A 20005-nucleotide genomic window follows, 5' to 3' on the forward strand; every position below is an offset into this window, starting at 1 on the left:
CTGCAGAAGAAAAAATATTATAAGACATACTGTGAAATACCTTGGTCTGCTAAACAGCATTTGGTAAATATAAAAAAAAATCAAAGGGGGTAGTAATTCTGACTTCAACTATATATATACACAATATATAGTTTTTTTGAATTGCTGCAAAATTATTAAAAATAAAAAACCTGAAAAATCACATGTACATAAATATTCACATCCTTTGCTCAATACTTTGCTGATGCACCTTTGGCAGCAATTACAGCCTCGAGTCTTTTTGAAAATGATGCCGCAAGCTTAGCACACGTGTCTTTGGGAGTTTTTGGCCATTCCTCTTTACAGTTCCTCTCAAGCTCCATTAGGTTGGATGGAAAGCGACGGTGAACAGCAACAGTGAAACATTTTCAGATCACTCCAGAGATGTTCAATATTATTTACATCTGGGCTCTGGCTGGGCCACTCAAGGACATTTACTGAGTTGTTGTGAAACCACTGCATTAATATTTTGGTGGTGTGCTTTGGGTCATTGTCAAGATGAACCATCGCCCCAGTCTTAAGTCAAGAGCACTCTGAAGCTGGTTTTCATTCAGGATGTCTCTGTACATTGCTACATTCATCTTTCCCTCTATCCTGACTAGTCTTCCAGTTCCTGCTCCTGAAAAACATCCCCACAGCATGATGCTGCCACCACCAAGCTTCACTGTAAGGATGGTATTAGCCTGGAGATGAGCAGTGCCTGGTTTTCTTCAAACGTAACGCCTGGCCAAAAAGTGTCAATTTTAGTCTCATCAGAGCAGAGAATTTTTGTTTCCTATGGTCTGAGAGTCCTTCAGATGCCTTTTAGCAAATTCCAGCTGGGAAGTGGCTTCCTGTCTGGCCACTCTACCATACTGCCAACTGAAAATATGTCATATTCTAGGTTTTTCAAAATAGCCACCTTTTGATTTGATTACTGCTTTGCACATTCTTGGCATTCTCTTGATGAGCTCACAAGCTCTTCTTTTATACATGACAAAAAAAGGATAACATCAAATGTAAATTAGTTTTTAATGTCCGGAACCCAACTGTTGAAGTCCATAAGACAAGTCCCACTTTCTAAAAAAAAAGAGCCAATCAACAGCTGCTATCGATTCCATCCGAACCAAAGGGACATGTGTTTTAGCATTTATGCATTTTACGTTTTCTAGCTGATTTAATATATGTTATTTAAATGCATGTTTGTCTGGCAGTTATTTCCACATTCAAGCAGATAGTTTGTGATTTGTGTACACAAAATAGGTGCCAAAAATGTAAAAAAGTAAAAGTAAATTTATGGCCGCCACTGACGTCACCTTCTACCATGAATTCACCTTGTTCACAATAAGGCGGCCTTCTCAGTTCAGGTCTAAAAGAAGGACACACTTCTTTTGTCTACCGGATACGTTGGACACGTGCAAATGAGCCAAAATGTCAGCGTTAATCTCTAATGAACAACCCAAAGACAAACTGCTAGTTTAAACAAAGCCAAACGCTGGTGGAAGCAGCATGCTAGGCTTTCTTTTGCGCTGTACTTCCCTCCTCCATCCCCCAGCAAGTCGAACACATAGGGAGAGAAAGGGAGAGATAGAGCGAAATACCGAGAACGCAGGCACACAAAGGCGGGCGCTAGCTTTCCAACGCTGGCTTACTAATCGGCTCCTTTGTTGTGCTCGATGCATGCCTGTCCCTGTCACATGACCGCGTTTCCATGGCTACCGAGGTCTGAGTAATCATTTGCGCAATGACCTTTATTCCCTTGAGGGAAGAGGAGGGGGAGGTTAGAATGAAAGCAGAGCCAGCAAAAGCAGAGAGAGGCGGAGGGAGGGAGGAAGGGAGGGAGGGGGAGAACTGGTGAGCAGCGGAGCGAGGCAGTGGGGACCTAGACAAGAAAAAGAGGAGAAGGAAAAAAGCAAACTGATTTTCTCTTAGCAGTACTGAGAAGAATCCGTTGGGTTTGGTTAGATAACGAACAGAGCGCGCAAAAACAGGCTGAGAGGGAGAGGAGGGAACGAGGGATGCAGCCGCGCTGAAAGAGATAGCTACAGATAGAGACGGGCCAACTGTGGGAAAAGAGGAATGAGCTTTTGAATGAAAGAACCTTATAAACCCAACGGCAGCCTCTCTATGGTCTGACGGTTCCCACGTTGAAGCAAAACACGCTAGCAGCAAAAGATCCGATGCCAAACCGGCGCTGGATGCAGCTCGGGCTCAAGACTAATAGTCTACCAATGACTGCACAAACTCTGTCAGGATAATCACTTCTGAAATCTCCCACACATGCCTCACAGATGAATAATGATAATGGTGGAATACATGCTAAATGGTTGCTGCTGATGAGCACCTTTGTTTACAGCTACTCCCCGGTTACGTTGTAGCCGTCGTACAGAATGAGCCCGGCACCGATGACACATGCTGACAGTCTAAGCTCAGTCATGTTTGGGTCACTGAGTTTCTCATTCCTTCTCTTTTTTCGCTTAGTTGTTTCTGCTTTGCCCTTTTCTGATGAGTATTATGCTAATGCTTTTGCGAAGGAAAGAAAAAAAGAAACTCAGTTAGCAGCTCTCTTCACACATGCGCTCACAGATTCAAGAGGATCTCGTGTTGTTTCTCTCTAAGTAGTTTTCGTATGTATACAGTATAGAGTGTTCTCTTAACACAAAATGCTGAATGAAGTGTTTATTCCCATGAGATCCCAATTTTGCTTTGAGTGATCATTACTTAAAAGTGAAGTAACAATTTACACTCCTTTCTGAAGGGGGCAGTAGTCCACTTTTCCTACATCTTTTTTAATGGCTTTTTGAGTCAGTTGAGAAGAGACAGAAGAATGTTGAAGTGATGTTTGATAAAGTGCTGCTATGAGAGCTTTAGTTTCAATCGAAAGTTAATATTTTTATTTAGTCCTTAAGAGATTAGAGACACCATGGGCTCTATTTTAATGATTTAGGCGCAAAAGCATTAAGGGCTTGTCTGAATCCACTTTTGCTATTTTAAGGACTGAAAAATATGGTTTGTGCAGTAGCGCAGTCTAACAGGGTTGTGCTTATTCTCTTAATGAGTAATGGTTGTGTTTTGAGCATAACGTGCATTAAACCAATCAGAGTCTCATCTCCCATTTTCTTTAAGAGTCAGTTGCATCACGCCATGGTGCAATTGCTATTTACTTGCCGACTTTGTAAGTTGAATAAGTGAACTACTGAGTTAAACAGACCATCTGCAGCGAGGATAAAGAATGAGCCTCCTCCATTTAGCCTCTTTACTTTCTCTTTACTTTGCTTTAACCCTTTACTTTTCTCGTTTACTTTAGTGAATAAGAAAACGGTGTTGTACGCACTGCACTGAAGACATCCAATAGCCTATGTATTTAGTTTTGCTTAAGCTCCAAAATTTGTTTCAAAACTATTTCTAAATTCCATTTTCATTTCGAGCAAACAAACAAATAAACAATAATAATGAAGTGTTATATCCAAACACACGTCATATTCTTATGTCCCATATGGTAATGTATACATCCCCAAAACCCTACAGGCGGACAAATCTAAGCTTGTTTTATTAAAACAAATTTTAATACGTATATAATAAACATATAACATTAAAATAACATTATACAAATGCAAACTGCCATCAATAAACCAAAATAAGCCCCACAAGGTGAAGGTTTTTCTTTTTTCCATATTTAGAGAATAATAATTTTTGCAACATTTCAATCCTTAAATTCTTTTTATTTGTAAAGATATTTGTGTATTGTTGAACATCCTGTGTGTATAGCAATGTGTACACGTTTAAGGCGCACAACTAACGTCCTCTGTGCTGGACTTTAGACCTACTTTCAGCTGGTCAATTGCACAGTCTATTTTAGTTCCTCAAAATAGCAACACACAAACAATGTGCCTTAACACGTCTCCTTTGTAGACCGGAGCACTCATGAGTCCACAAAGCAGTGCCAATGGATTTGCTATTTAAACAACGTGGCGCAGATCTGGAAAATTAGGGTTGGGGCATCTTGCGCCTTATTGCGCTGGGTGTATGACAGGTCCTATGAGTACAATATCACTGATCAACGACACTAATATTACTCTAAGAGAGGAGAGTGACCAAACATTTAAAAAGGATTACTTATTGACCCTACTGACAAAGTATGGACAATTGTTTTTCTTCCAGAAAAGAAAATGTAACAAAAAGGCCATAATGTCACCCTGCAGCCCAAGATCAGTTACTCACTAAAGCTAGGCTTCAGGGCTGAGCCTGGTCCTTAACTGGATAGGATACACAGGAAAACTAGGTTGCTGTTGGAAGTGGTGTTAGTGAGGCCAGCAGGGGGTGCTCAACCTGCTGTTTGTGTCCTAATGCCCCAGTAAAGGCATCACACTTCTTGTAAAGAGTAGGGGTATAACCCCATTCATCCTAATCTACGGAATTGGCTCTATCACTGTCTCTCCACTCCACCTATAGCTGGTGTGTGGTAAGCGCACTGGCACCATTGTCCTGTGGCTGCCGCCGCAACATCCAAGTGGATGTTGCACAATGGTGGTGTTGTGGAGACACCCCTCCTCAATGATTGTGCAGCACTTTAGGTGTATGGCCATACACAATAAATTCGCTATATAAATCCACATTACATAACATAACTATCTTTTTTCTGCAGTGAATACACACAATAACACAAAATTTACTGTATGACACTTTACTTGTTGACATCTTTTGTTAGACAATACTGATTAGTTTTAGTTTGTTTCTCATCAGTTTTTTGTTATATCTAATGTTGCTAAATAATCTTTATTCCCTACTTTAGTGTCGTGTGTTACCATCATGGTGTTTGTTTCACTGATACTGAACATTTTTTACATATTAGTAGATTTTTAATAACATTTTTAAACCTTAAATAATCTATAAAAATTAATTAAATACTGTAGTGGATTAACTCTAAAATTAATAAATGTTTCTGCATATTTACAATGCTAAGATTCAAGCCACCACAGCTGTTTTAACTGTAAATTGAATGGTTTTGGACACATTGATGAGTAAATTTACTATATGCTTTGAAGTGTCAGTTCACTCCAAAATGAAAATTCTGCCATTGTTTATTTGCTCTCATTTCACTTCAAACACCTTTTGTTCGTCTTTGGAATAGCAGATTATATTTTTAAAGTAAAACACTTATTTCTGCCAAAACTCTGCAGCTTCAAATCATTCATTAAGAGATCAAAAACGTAATCCATGAGTTGTTTAATCCAAGTCTGCTGAAGAAACACAATCCCTTTAAGATGACCAGATTTAATTAAGGCTTTTATTCACACATAAAGACCGATCAGTGAACGATGTTTACAGCATTCAAATTTGATTATGGAAGCTCAACCAGGCTTGCTTGATGTGAGATAACAAGTGAGGGTCATTCTTGAGTGTCATGCACCATGTTTGAGCTTCTGAAGAACCAATGAGGTTTGTCCTCATGCGTCAAGCAGGTATGGCTGATTGCCGATCAAAATATGCAAAAAAATCAATAAAATTAAAACTTTACTTTGACATATGAACAGTTTGACATAACTGTAGGGATATCTGACATGAAATTGACGTTGACACATTTTGAGTGTCAAGATCTTGAAGTGCAAGTGTTTTGAGACACTGCACCGAAGCATGATGCGAAACACCCAGGTCATATGACTAAAGTGTTTCGAAACACCACGTCACGTGACTAAAGCGATTCAAAGCTTTCAGAAGTGTTTCAAGACATGAAAAATCAGCATTTGACTGTCAGGGTCGGAAAAAACCTTTGTTTCACATAGCCTAGTGGACAAGACATATTTATTCACAAAGTGTTCATTCGGATGTCAGATCAATGTTAAAACAAAACACGTTACACAAACAGAGCATTTAAAAACTAACATCTCAATTTGCTTAACTGTTTTTTTGCTGAAGCTATATTAGAGCAATTTATAAAAAAATGACCATTAGGTGTCATTGTAGAGACAGGTTTCAAAACATTTCGAAGCGTCTACACATTTGCTTCGACTGTTTCAGTGTTTCATGAAGCCTCGCACCACTAGATAATTAAAGAAATACAGGCAACGAAAGAGCTTATATATATATACAGTATATTGAGATGAAAAGTCCTTTAGAAAGGACTGGGAAAAGTGGTTGATATACAACAGAGGTTGACAAACTTGGTCCTGGTGGTCAGGTGTCCAGAAGATTTAAGCTCCAACTTGCCTTAACACACAACAAGAGCTTGATTAGCAAGGTGTGTCTGATGGGGTTGGAACTGAACTTTGTTAGAGCAACCGACTCCCATGTGGAAGGTCGCTGGTTTGATACCAGCTTGTAGCAGGTTGGGTGGCGTAGGACCAGCGGAGTTACATTGGTGCCGTGACCCAGATGGGAGTAAGATTTAGAGGGGTGAGTGTAACGTAGGCCAGCTAGTAAGTGCTGTGCAGGTAAACCTCACTCCTCTGACCACTAAAGGTGCTCTGGCGATAGATGCTAGGGACCATGGTCTTTAGCCTCCTTATTAGAGCAACCAACTCCCATGCGGAAAGTCACCGGTTCGATACCAGCTCGGAGCGGGTTGGGTGGTGTAGGACCGGCAGGGTTACATATGTACTGGCAGTAGCAAGCCTCTGTACTTGCTCTACCATATAAATCAAAGCAGCAGCAGCGTAGCAGATCTATACCGCCAAGACCAAATACATCAACACTGCCATATGCATATTCATTACCATACTAAATCCCGAGAGTGTTCATGACTGAAGAATTGTTACAAAAATGGTAACCTCACCCATGTGACTTTGTTGTTTTGCATGATGAAAAACAATGCAAGATAAAAAAAACTTTATTTACTTGTTTTTTTTTTTCGTTTCATAATTGAATGAACTGGAATGTGTACAGTGTATAATTCAAAGGTGACATGCAAATGTACAATTTCTCATTTTTTGTTGTTTTGATAATTTTTTTCTTTTTTTAATTTGCATTGTTAAAATTGTATCACTAAATCAAAATAAAAGTTCTAAAAATATTAACTGCTCATTAAATAAGTTCGAGAATAAATAAATTTGAAATTGTGAGAAATTCACTGAAGGCACAGACATCTTTTCTCAAGTCATTTGAGTGTGAAAAAAGTAAATGTCAGAATTTTGCTGCACACTAGCCCTTTAAGGCAGACAGGCATAATAAGTCAGTTTATCTCCAGCAGACTTTATGGAAGAAGCTGCCGTGGCTGTATTTTTAGGACACAGAAGGATACAGATGCACACTGCTGTCTCCTGTAGAGTTTTGACTGCTGATGGTAAGCAGGCCATTGTGCGCTTCAGCCTTCGGCAAGGACATCTTCCCTAAGACCACAGAAACGTAAGGATGCACCATCCAGACCTCCAGAGAATGAACAGCACCTTTCTTGAACACCAATCAGATGCACTATGCACACACTAAAACACACATACACACACACTCTTTCTTTCTTGCTCTCTATCATGCTCCTTGACAAACACATGCTCATTTTCTGCTCACAAACACAAGCGTCCCCTCTCTTCCATACAAATCACACAGACAGACACACACACACACAGAGGTTCTGCCTATCTAAAAAGACACACCAGCCAGCTGGGACACTCAGTAAAAAAGAGAGAGAAAGAAGGAGGGAGAATATCGGGCAGGAAGTAGAGCGGTTGGGTGTTTGATGGGGTCGGCGAGACCGTTAATCACAGAAATGGTTCTGTTAGCCATGACAGCTGAATCCACGGTAAAGCATACAGGACGATGCTGGCACACACACATGACGTCACCCGTCCCTCCAGATCCATGGGATTAATATTCCAATAATGGGAGAGAAGGGCTTGCTGAAGGTTGAGACGACATCCCTCCATGCATTACTCGCAGTTTTACCACATGACCTGGCCAACCCAGCTCTCACATGGCTCACAGCGCTATACAATGGCTGGGTTTCTATCACACCGTGTTAATGCACATTTTGAAATATCACAAGAGAAATGACAGATAAAAAATCCGTAATTCTCAAAAAAGTTTTTACATTCCCATGAGGTAAGTTGGACTTGCGAAAAAGGTTTAATGTGAATAATAGGAGTGTTACGAGTGTGCACACAAAGGTAAAGTTCCAAATGCAGTTTTTATTAAAGCTAAAGGATGGTCAGACAGGCAGGGTTAACAGGAGCAAACAAAACAACATGGATAATCCAGTAGAGAAATCTATAAAGACAGGCAATGGTCAGAGCAGGCAGGAAAAACCTAAAAAATCCCAAAACAATCCAAAATGACAACACAGGTAAATATCAAAACCAAATACAAGAAAGTGCTGGGTGATGCACACTAACAGTGATACAAGACTGAGCAAAGATGTGTTAAAGATGAGGTGTATATATAGTCCTGGTAATCAGTCCTTATGAGATTCAGCTGTGTGATTGTAATCAGTGGTGAACTGGAACTGGTGTGTTTGAAGTGCATGATGGAGTATGTAGTCTGGTTCAGTGGCAGATGTGATGTGTGGAGTACCCTCTAGAGGGAGTCAAATATAGGAATCGAAAAATCAACGGTAAAGTAACGGGATCATTGTTGTATAAACAATTTTATATAATAATATCTTTATTGAATCCTAAGATGTGACTATTGTGAAGGGCAGGGTGATTAATCAAAAAGTAATGGAATTCGACATTCAGAACCTTAATCGATCTAATTTTTCCAGGTCAATTTTTTCAATAACTTTTCCTACCATTTGTGGAGTCACATGACCCCACTCTGTTAAGGCTAATTTATACTTAATATATTATGATTTATACTTATTATAATATTCTAAAATTATACTACAGCCAAGCGCATGCGTACAAGTCTGGAGTAGCCTTAGCATTCGTGCGCACCTCTCAAAAAAATGCAACTACACGTCACAACGACACATCACGGGAGCTTTGTGATTGATCGGTTTGGTAGTGGTGACGAGGGTGAGCGCCGTGGAGAGCTGCATTTTGTGCAATGTGTGTTTTAATTTTAGTTGTTAATAATCATAGGTAGTAGATAGTGAGTGTTAACTTCAATTATTTTAAAATCAAGTAATGCACCCTTAATTCAAAAATCTTATTTGTAATATGAGAGCATATTGACTGTACAAAACTTGTCAGTGAATAATGAAGGCAAAAACACGAAATAAATAATCTAAATAATCATTCATTAATTGTAATTGAGTTATAAATGTTCAATTAATCGAGATTTTGATTTTAGGCCAAATCGCCCAGGCCTACAATTGCGTATATGTACATTGCAATATCGATGCTTAAATGATCAATTGTTCAGCCCTAACCCACATAACTAATCAGTGGAGCCCAATTTTTTAGCTCATCATTGAATCTACTTATTTACATATGTAAATGTGTTTGTATTGCAAATAAACTATATAAACCTTTGCATGTGAGTTAGTTATATTATTGAAATTAATATAAAAACTGAATAAATATATTTACAGTGTAAAGTAATGTAATGCAAAGTAATATTTACTGTGTTTTAGAGATATGTTCAACCCAGACTCATTCAGAAAATGTACCACTGTATACATTTCTGGAGAGCGTCAATTAAATCCCAGGAGGGATGTTTGTTTTGCAGTTTTTGTTTTTGTAAATCCACCAGAAGCCACTATATACTGTACTCTTTTTGAGATCTCAAATTTCTCTCATGAATACTATTTGCACCTGCTGTTCTCGCTGTTAACTGACTGACTGATTGATTGGCCCACTCTCTCCCTTCCAGAAACCCAACTAGTAGTGTTTTCAAAAGCACCAATTGACCTCTCCACTTCCCTAAACCCAATTGACCGTTTTAAAAAGCAATCCGGAAAAAGAAAAGCCCTCGTCTGATTTTTACCACGTTTTCAGATTTTACCACATTCTCACCCTGTTGTTTACTTGTTTATTTTATTTTTTGGCTTCTGTTTTTGACTTACCCGCTTTCTGGAATCGTTCTTCACCAATCTCGAACCACATTGCGTGCTCAACTCCGAGCTAACTGGACAATCTGGTAACAGTGGGAAAGCCGTCCATACAGAGGTAAGCAGTCAACTGGTAAGCATGAAAAGCAAACACATCATACCACCCTGTGGCGTTCGATTTAAAGAGTAAGTAGCCTTAAGTACTTCTGGCTACATAATTTGCAAACTCCAGAAAAATATATAGGTCTACGTTTTTTAGAACGAGCTGTGTTGTTTATGTTATAAAAGAAACTTGCTTTGTTTAACTTAAAGAATCATTAAAAGATAAAATTTTTATTCCATGTGTTATGTTGTTAGTTGCTTTACTCCCAATATCATTCTGCAAATTCTGCACAGAACATTTTCAGATTCTGCCTGGCCCAACTAATCAGTTTTTGTTTTTTTGCAAACATTGAAAAGCTTGGTCTTCCATTTAAGATGGAAACCTGGCTATTGATGTGACTTTTGTTGGCAGTGTACAATATCTAATTTAGACTCTGTTCAAGTGCTACAGTGGTAAGATACATGTTTATAGCCACCGGTACTGGTTAGTAGTTTTTTTTTCTGTATTCTATGTACTATGTAAGCCGTCTATTATGACCTATAAACTGCTATTAAATCAACCGGATAACGTAATAAATTGTTTTTTCTTGCCATAACCACAACTGCACATATATCCAGGAAGGTCTGAATAAGGAGCTATTCATTGACATTGTTGAGGGTAAGCTCACCTGAAGGCCACCCCTCCTCCAACACATTTGCAGTATTTTCCCCCGTCCCTGCTTCCCCTGCAGCTGTCGACCCCCTCTGACCTCCTGGCCAAATCAATAGCTCTCCTCTCAGGCCTTCTGCTGGCAGGTAATTGCTAGTCTAAGTTTCCTCACCTAGACAAAAGCTAACCAGCAGAGATGAATACTATATGCGGTACACATGTATTTATAAAATACATGTAATACATATTACACATATCTGTTGTGTGTTTTTATTTACATTTTACTTTACAAATTAGAGTTAGGTGTTTGAGTCAAATTACATTTGTTATTTTATTCTGTAAACATATGATGGCAATTCTTCCCAATTTAAAGTTCATTTTATAATTTAAAGGTAAATTGATATATGGTGGAATAAAACACACAAAAACAAACAGCTTTAATGACAATATTTTTATTTTATTCATAATTTGGAATAAAGGTTCTCAGACCCATATAGTATACAATAAAAAAAATATTTCACTCTAAGCCATACTTAATGAAGGCAGAATTTAAAAAAAAATTCAGAGCTATACATGTTAGTTGATTATAGTATGATTATACCATAAAACAAACGCTTACACACATGCATATTAACTAACCCCAATATCTGCTATGTATGATAAATGTTAAATTTATTAAAATATATATAACTATTTTTTCTGTTAGTTGCAGAGATTTTTTTTATTATTTATCCGTTTATATAATCTGATGTTAAAAATTAAAAACTTTTATATTTTACATTTTCAAATACTTAAAATTAATAATAATAATGAACCACGAACATTGACAAACATAGCAAGTAATACTAAAACTTTCAAATAAAAATGAACATGGTTAACATCAAATGAAAACCCTAATTTATTTATTTATTTTTTTAAATGCAATAAAATATTAATGATACTAAATAGGACTGTACAACATATTGTTTCAGCAATGAAATGTTAGCATTCGCAATAGTCACATCACGAGTATACGTGACTTTGTGAGGGTTTTAAAAGCATTCAGGCATAATAAAATGTACTGTTTGTAACTTAACAACAAATTAACAATGATTACTTTTATTGAATTGTTAATAAAACGAAGACAATGTAGTATTATTTTCCATTTGATTATTCTACCTGAATACAGTTCGACTTTTGTTTATTGTATTTATCTACATTTATAAACAGTTTATTATATTTTTTACAGTTCCCTACAGAATCTTCCCAATCAATCTAAAATTATCAATTCTTACCAAATAGTTATTCAACTTATTCATCTTGTTTTTATATTGCAATATATATTGCAGAATACAAAATCGCAATGTTTGATTTTTCCAATATCGTGCAGTCTTAATACTAAATTAAGTAATGAAATTTCTGTTTCAAATAAATAGGGGAAACTAAAGGCAATTGTAAATGTTTTACAATTTACGTAATTCATAAATGACGTAAAATACACTAATTATATTTTTATACAGAACACAAATATGGTGCACTAATAAATAATTCTGCTGACATGTTTGCAATAACAAAAGCAAGACTGTAACATTTAATTTAGTCCAAGAAATCAGTGTTACAATTGTCGCCATTGCAGAAAACTAGGCAACCAGTCTAATGGTAACTATATTTTAGTTATTTAATACTCAATAATTTCATTAATTTAATTACTTAATACATTAATACACCCAATTAATCAGCAATTTACTCAAACTTGGCATAAGATAATGGCATAAGATAGACATGGCATAAGAATTACAGAATAACACAAGGAGATTATGTGGAGATTCATTGTATTTTAAAAAGGATTTCACTGTTTGTAATTGGAGGAATTGAGCTACAATCAACATGTTTGTCATAATTTTTAAGAAGTACAACTGTTTCCAGCACCGAAGAAATAATAAGAAATGTTTCCAACACAGTATATTAGAATGATCTCCAAGGTTACTATAGGTAACGAAAATGAACAAAAAACAAAAACTACAATTTAAAATCATTTTCAGTAACTAAAATAAAAATTAAATCGAGAGTAAAAAAAAATAACTAAATGAAACTGTATTGTGTAGATACAAAACTGAAAGTAACTAAAATTATAGCAAAAACATCCTTCGTTTTCATCTTTGTAAATGTACTTAAAACATGAGCCTACTGTATGCCTTTTAAAAGTAAATCTGTTTACTACGCGCTGCCAGTTGTTTGACCTGTACGCCACCTCAAAGTCTGTGATGCCATTGGCCAGATCAAACCAGTTCTCACTGTTGCTCCCGCGACAAAAACAACAAGTGAACATGACAGCAGCACGGTGACAACATCAAAGACAGAGACTTAAAATTATTATTTTAACACATTTAGACCCAATAATGGGATTTAATTCTGTATTAGTGATCGCGATCGTGAACGAATCGTTCTTTTTAATCGGAACTTCTAAGTAAACTGGTTGAACTAGTTCACCGAATCGAACTGAATCATTTGAAATTATTTGCGTTTCCAGTAAGAACTTATCCACAAACTACTTACTTTTTAACATGCCTGACCCCCCCTCTGACTTGAAATAAATGGTAGTGTTTATTTGTCTTCTGAATATGTTTAAAAAAAATTATATTTTGTTGAGTTTTATTATACAATATGACCTAATATGAACCTATCAAATACCCTTATTTAGAAAAAAAAAAACTAAACTAATACTGAAACTAATAAAAACTAAACTAAAACTAAGCCATTTCAAAATATAAAAACTAAAAATAACTAGCAAATCTACCTCTAAAATTATGTAAATATAAATTAATTTTAAAACAAAAGTCAAAATAAAATAACAACTAAAACTAACAAAAAATGATAAACGATTATAACCTTGATGACTTCCGAGGGGTCATGCACGCTAAACCCTGTATTAATGACTGCTGGAAATGACATCAATAAATATTTAGTTGAAATATTACTGTTTGTTCTGTTATTTTATCAAACAATGGATATTTTACATGGAAACCCGTCTGTCTGCCAGCCTATCTGTTTGACCAGATACTCTTTGACACCAGACAAGGTCACCGGCATTAAAAAGCAGATCTCCTTGACTGAGAGAGATCCACTTTGAAGGCCAACGGGGAGCTGGGGAAAAGTAATTGATTATCTTGTGCGTGTTCATGAGAGTAACGGAGAGAAATAGGTATGTAAAGAGAGACACAGAACTTATTCAGTGCCCTACGCAATTCGGTTTTAAAAAACAGAGCCTCCATTGTGTCACTACAGCCTCTGGCAAGAGTTGGAGCTCAAGTCTATGACAGACAATGAAAGGGCCTCAGAAGCGTATGAAGTTGAAGCTGCAGCTCTGTGCATGTGTTCGTGCCTCCGCGTGTGCAGGGGGAGGTTCAGACACCAGTGCTACATGATTCACTCCGCAAGACATCTGGCAAAACGGAGCAATTTGGCTGTGTATGCCTGGTTTCCCAGCAACTCTCTTCTGCGGCCCAGTTCAAGAAGCCACAGCTTAAGATGAAGGAGGCCTTTGCTTTTACTCCAGGAAGCTGGTCTTGTGATTGAATGAAACACTTATTATAGCTAAAATTAATTGAGGTTAATGCCGTATGAAGCCAAAATCAAACCAGAATCCTTGCATTTTCAATGGACACAAACAGAAGCAGCCAAATATCACTGAACTCTCTGACAAGGGTTCAAGTGAAGTCAAAGAATGGGTGCAATCTAATTTAAGATAAAGACAGGCCAAAATGATGTTTGTTTTGATTTAGTTTCTGCAACTCAAATTGGCTTGGCAAAAAATTAGGACAGTATGGAAAACACAAACAAAATAAGAAAGTATACGATTTCCAAATTTTTAGTGAATTGGATTTCATTACAGACAATATGAACACAAAATATTTTGTTTTGTCTGGTCAACTTGATTTAAAAAATTTTGTTTGTAAATATTAGAGATGCACCAATATGGATTTTTGGCCGATATCGATAACCAATAACTCTTCAGACTTGACGCGAGTTGAGAGCCCCTGTGCTGGATTCAGTGACCTGCGCACCACTCCCTCATGCTGCTGTGAAGGCTGTCAGATCAGTGTGTGTGTGTGTGTGTGTGCGGTGACAGTCCTCATGTACGCTCGTTATAATGAATATGAATATTCCGACCAAACTGAATACAATCTTACATCAACAAGACATGGCAAGCAACGCATTGATAATAACAAATAATAATTTTAGATTACAAACAACCCAACAAGTTGTTTAGCACGTGTGCATCGCTGCTGTTATGTTTACACATTAAATATTTTTCCTAAGGCGATTTAAAGCAAAATACACAATGGCACTCAATCAAACATATCTACAATGAAAAGGAAAATGGTTACTTACTGAGTTATTAATGCACAGTAATACCACATGAAGTAAAGACGGACACTGAAGGAATAAACAGTGTGAGAACAGCTCCATTGTAGTGCACTGGACAAGTCTAAACAAGTTCTGTCCATGCATGCGGTATGCAAACAGTTCTGAACAATTACGTAATTTATCGGCTTAATGATATCGGCCTAATTTAGACATCAAACCGATAATGATAATCTTAAAAATATAATTTATCGGCTGATACATATGTCCTGGTTTCTGATAGAAAATAAAAAATATCAGAAAGAAGTAACATTTTACATATTTCACAATGTTACTGCTTTTACAGTTTGTCTGATCAGCGTGTGTGTGTGTGTGTGTGTGTGTGCGGTGACAATCTTAAAAATAGCATTTATCGGCTGATACTGATATGGCCGCCGATAAAGCGTGCATCCCTAGTAAATATACATACTTTCCTGTCATTCAGACCTGCAACACATTCCAAAAAAATTGGGACAGGAGCAATTTCAGATTAGCAAATTGATTAAATAATCATGTGATTGAATCAGCTGACTGTAATAAGGATGTGGTACAAAAGGATCGCCAGTTTGTCAACAATTTAGGAGAAAATTATTGAAATGTTTAAAAACAATGTTCTTCAAAGATAGATAGGAAGACATTTGGATATTTCAGCTTCAACATTGTACAACATATGCAAGAAATCAAGAAATCTGGAGAAATTTCAGTGTATAAAGGGTGGAAGCCTAAGCTGAACTACTGTGATCTCCGATCCTTCAGGTGGCACTGCATCAACAACTGTCAATCATCTATTAATGATTTCACCACATGAGCTCAGGTACTACTTTGACAAACCTTTGTCAAGTACCACAACATGTAGTTGTATCCACAAATGCAAATCTGTACTGTGCCAAAGGAAGCCCTATGATAACAGTGTCCAGAAGCACCATCAAATTCTCTGGGCTGAGAGGCATCTTGGATGAACCATCCCACAGTGAAAATGTGTACTGTGGTCAGATCAATCAGTATTTTGGGTATTTTTGGGAGAAATGGACACCATGTGCTCTGGATCAAAGAAGAAAATGATCATCCAGACAGTTACCAGCAACCAGTGCAAAAGTCAGGTTCTGTCATGGTATGGAGTTGTGTCAGTGCCCTTGGCAAAGATAACTCGCATTTCTGTGATGACACCATTATTGCTGAACAGTACATAGAGATACGCCCATGCATATTTCAACAAGACAATGCAAAACCACATTCTGCACACATTATAAATACTGGCTGTGGAGGAAGACACATTACAAATCCTGCCTGTGGAGGAAGAGAATACTTGTACTTGACTGGCCTGTCTGCAGTCCCGACCTGTGTCTAACAGAGAATGTGTGGCACATTTTGAAGTACAAAATGCCATAACGAAGACGCTGTCAAAGAATGGGACAAAATTACACCTGAAACCCTTTATCACCTGGTGTTCTCAGTCCCTAAACGTCTTTTAAGTGTTATGAAAAGGAACGGCAACATTACAAAGTGATAAATGCTTCACTGTTCCAACTTTTTTTTAAATGTGTTGAAAGAACCAAAATTGGAATGTGTGTTTATTTAGGAAAAACAATCCAAAAAATATTTGTTCGAAGAACGCATTAAATAATGTTTGTTGTATTGTCTGTAATGAAATATAAGTCAAGGTAAATTTGGAAATCACCACTTTTGTTTTTTTATTTGAATTTTCCATACTGTCAAAATTTTTCTGATTTGGGGTTGTATGTGAACATGGACATACCATGGGCCATACCAACACCATTGTTTCCTCATTCTCATGGAAATTACGTGACAGTAACGACATTCATAATGCTAAAAAAGATTGCTATTTCAAAGCAATGCTCTCTATTGAACTTTTTATTTGTTAAACTCTGTAAAACAAATCTGTCCTGGTTTCTTATAGAAAATAAAAATATCAGAAAGAAGTAAAATTTTACATATTTCACAATGTTACTGCTTTTAGTTTGTCTGTTGTTTGCTTGGATCAAAAAAGTTTTTTTGGATCAAAAACACATATATGAATAAATTATGTTTTGAATACCCAGGGTCCAGGAACATCTGACCGTATGTTTGAGAACTTGCATTGAGATTGATGTGATAACTTAATTTTAGTTACCAAGTACAATTTATTTTTGAAGTTTTCAAAATATAAAAAAAAGAGTTTTTATTTTCAGCCTTAAATTACTTTTATTTTTTTTTGTCTTCTCAGAATGTTTTGTCAGACTCTTTAACTTATACTCCCACCAAATATAATATGAAAATGAAAATATCTTTCTCTATAAACTGCTTAGAAAGCGAAACAGAAAAGTGAAACTCCACAAAGGAAAGGGAAATGGCAAAAGGAAAGAAAAAAATGGTCATCAGTCCATCCATCTGCCAAGCTAAATCTGGTACCTCCCTCTATCCATCTTTTGACCACAGCTGTTTAATCCCTCCTTTCCAATCGCTTGCACACGCACACGTCTACACAATAAGACCCCCCGTGTGGTCACCACCCAACACTGTCTCACTGAGATAAAGCACTCATTGACAGCCACGTGTCTCAGTGTTGAAGATTGTGTGCAGGCCAAGTGTCCAGACAGCTGACCAGACATCAGTCTGCCAAACCAGCCAGCAGACAAACATACACGCAGCTCAATGGGACACAAGCTACCAGGATTAGCACTGGATTTCACACACACTCTTATATACATGTTGCGGGTGACAGAGCTGCTGCTCAATCCAGACCCCTTCTGTGAACTTACACAGAAGAAAAAGTAGTTTTGAGCACTGCTAATTTCACTGAACAATATTTTTCATATTTTTTTCTCACAAACAAAATATAAAAAGAGCTGCCTTTAAAAGCATAAGGAATTACATTTCAGGTCTAGCACTTGAATGAACAAATACGCACAAACTTATAGCAAAATGTCTGTTTTGCTAAGTTTTCACTTAAACCAACACTACAAAAATGCTTTTCTTATACTTAGTAGCTTTCTTTTCTTTCTGTTTCTCATACAAATATCTACAAATTCTTAAATCAAGAAGCATTTTCTAGATGAGCTCAAAATATTGTCTTGTTTTCCGAAATAAGTAATAAAGTTAAGTGACTTTTTCCTTAACACAAGCAAAATAATATGCAAATAGGGTAAGCAAAATATTTCAAACTGAAGATTTGCTTACCCCATTCAATTATTCATTTTTCTTCAGCTTAGTTTCTTATTTATCAGGGGTCACCACAGCGGAATGAACCACCAAGTATTCCGCCATATGTTTTTACGCAGCGATGCCCTTCCATCAGCAACCCAACACTCTCATTTACACAGTTCATTCAATTCACCCATAGTGCATGTCTTTGGAATGTGGCGGAACTGAAGCACCGGAGGAGACCCACGCCAACATGTGGAGAACATGCAAACTCCACATAGAAATGCCAACTGGTCTAGCCAGGACTCGAACTAGTAACCTTCTTGCTGTGGGGCAACAGTGCTAACCACTGAGCTACTGTTTCAAAATATCACTTTGTGAGTCGTTCTTTTAAAGAGATTGTCTCGGTTGTTGTGGCTACTAAAACATATTAACACGAACAGAAATGATCCGATTCAAATGCAAATTATTTTGAATTATTTGGCTCCTAAACTAGAAACAAGTGAAAAAATCTAAGTAAGAAAAGCGTTTTTTTTTTTGCAGTGCAATTGCCAAATAATGTGTATTATAGGCATAGTTTAAACAAAAAGGATATTTCTGAAATCATTTACTCATCCTTTGCTATTTCAAAACAGATTTTACTTTCATTATTTTAATGAACACAAAAGAAAATATTTTGAAAAAGCTGGAAACCTATAACCATAGAAAAGAGTTTGCATGTTCTCCCCATTTGTGTGCGTTTTTTTCTGGGTGGAAGTTCAAAGACACGTGGTATAGGTTAATTGGATACACAAAAATTGTCCATAGTGTGTCAATGGGTATGTGTGTTCCCCTGCACTGACAACCCTCAGTGTTGGGAAACACACGCACCTATTTCACTTGCTAATTTTTCCACAGCAGGAAGGGCATCAGCTGTGTAAAACATGTGCCAGCATTATTCCGCTGAGTGATTATCCTAGTATGGAAGCAAATGGTTACTTTTCAGCTTTCTTTTACTTTTCCAAAGGTTTGAAACCACTTAAGAGTGAGTTAATAGTGAGTAAAGTTTCATTTAGGTGAACTATAGTGAACTATAAAATGTTAACTAAATAAAAAAGCAAAGAGAGAAATGCTGCTCTCAAGTAAATCATTTCAGTTGTAATAACTTACAATTTATAGGCAATTAATATCTTTCATTTATGTAAATAAATATGTCTGCTTAAAATAATTAAGAAGGTTGTATGCTATAAAGAATGCAAACATTTTTATAAATGTTTTATTGAATGAAAAACTATTGAAGATGTTTTTGTGTCTTTATGGGAAATATTGTCATAGCCGTTGAATTTGTGTCTATATTACTGGTTCAAACCTAATATTAGTCATAAAAACAATTTCTCTACCTGGATCAGCAAATGTGCAATGGACTTAGCCAGGATGTCCTGATTAAACAAGGTCAAGCTGCACTTTTTCTGTTATCCTGGCGTTCTTAATTCTAATTTTGTGCAATACCCCCTAAGTCCCATATAATACATCCACAATAAGACATAGTAAATATAACTTTATAAATTGTAATGTACACAATCTAGACATTTGCTTAGTATTCGATAATAACAATGAAATATAAATAAGCTGAATAAATAGTTTGGGCATTTTAGAGAAAAGGGTAATTAATTCATTACAATTTATCCAAATTTGTTACCATACCATAGATTTAATCAACAAAAAATGTATTTTGTCTACTTAAACTTCTCTAAAACCAATTCTATGCCAGATGATTAACAAGCTGTATATATTTTTTGTCACACAGAACAGCTACTGCAGTCCATTTGCTTTCT

General features: G+C 36.6%; 1 long non-coding RNA gene across 11 annotated transcripts in view; it reads right to left on the reverse strand.

Annotated features, from left to right (window-relative positions):
- The window catches only part of LOC147844026 (uncharacterized), a 197511-nt gene that overhangs the window by 51285 nt on the left and 126221 nt on the right, over positions 1–20005 (reverse strand). The window lies entirely within an intron of this gene.

This window comes from Danio rerio, chromosome 5, assembly GCF_052040795.2.
Source record: "Danio rerio strain M-AB ecotype USA chromosome 5, GRCz13ab, whole genome shotgun sequence".
Classification (NCBI taxonomy): Eukaryota; Metazoa; Chordata; class Actinopteri; order Cypriniformes; family Danionidae; genus Danio; species Danio rerio.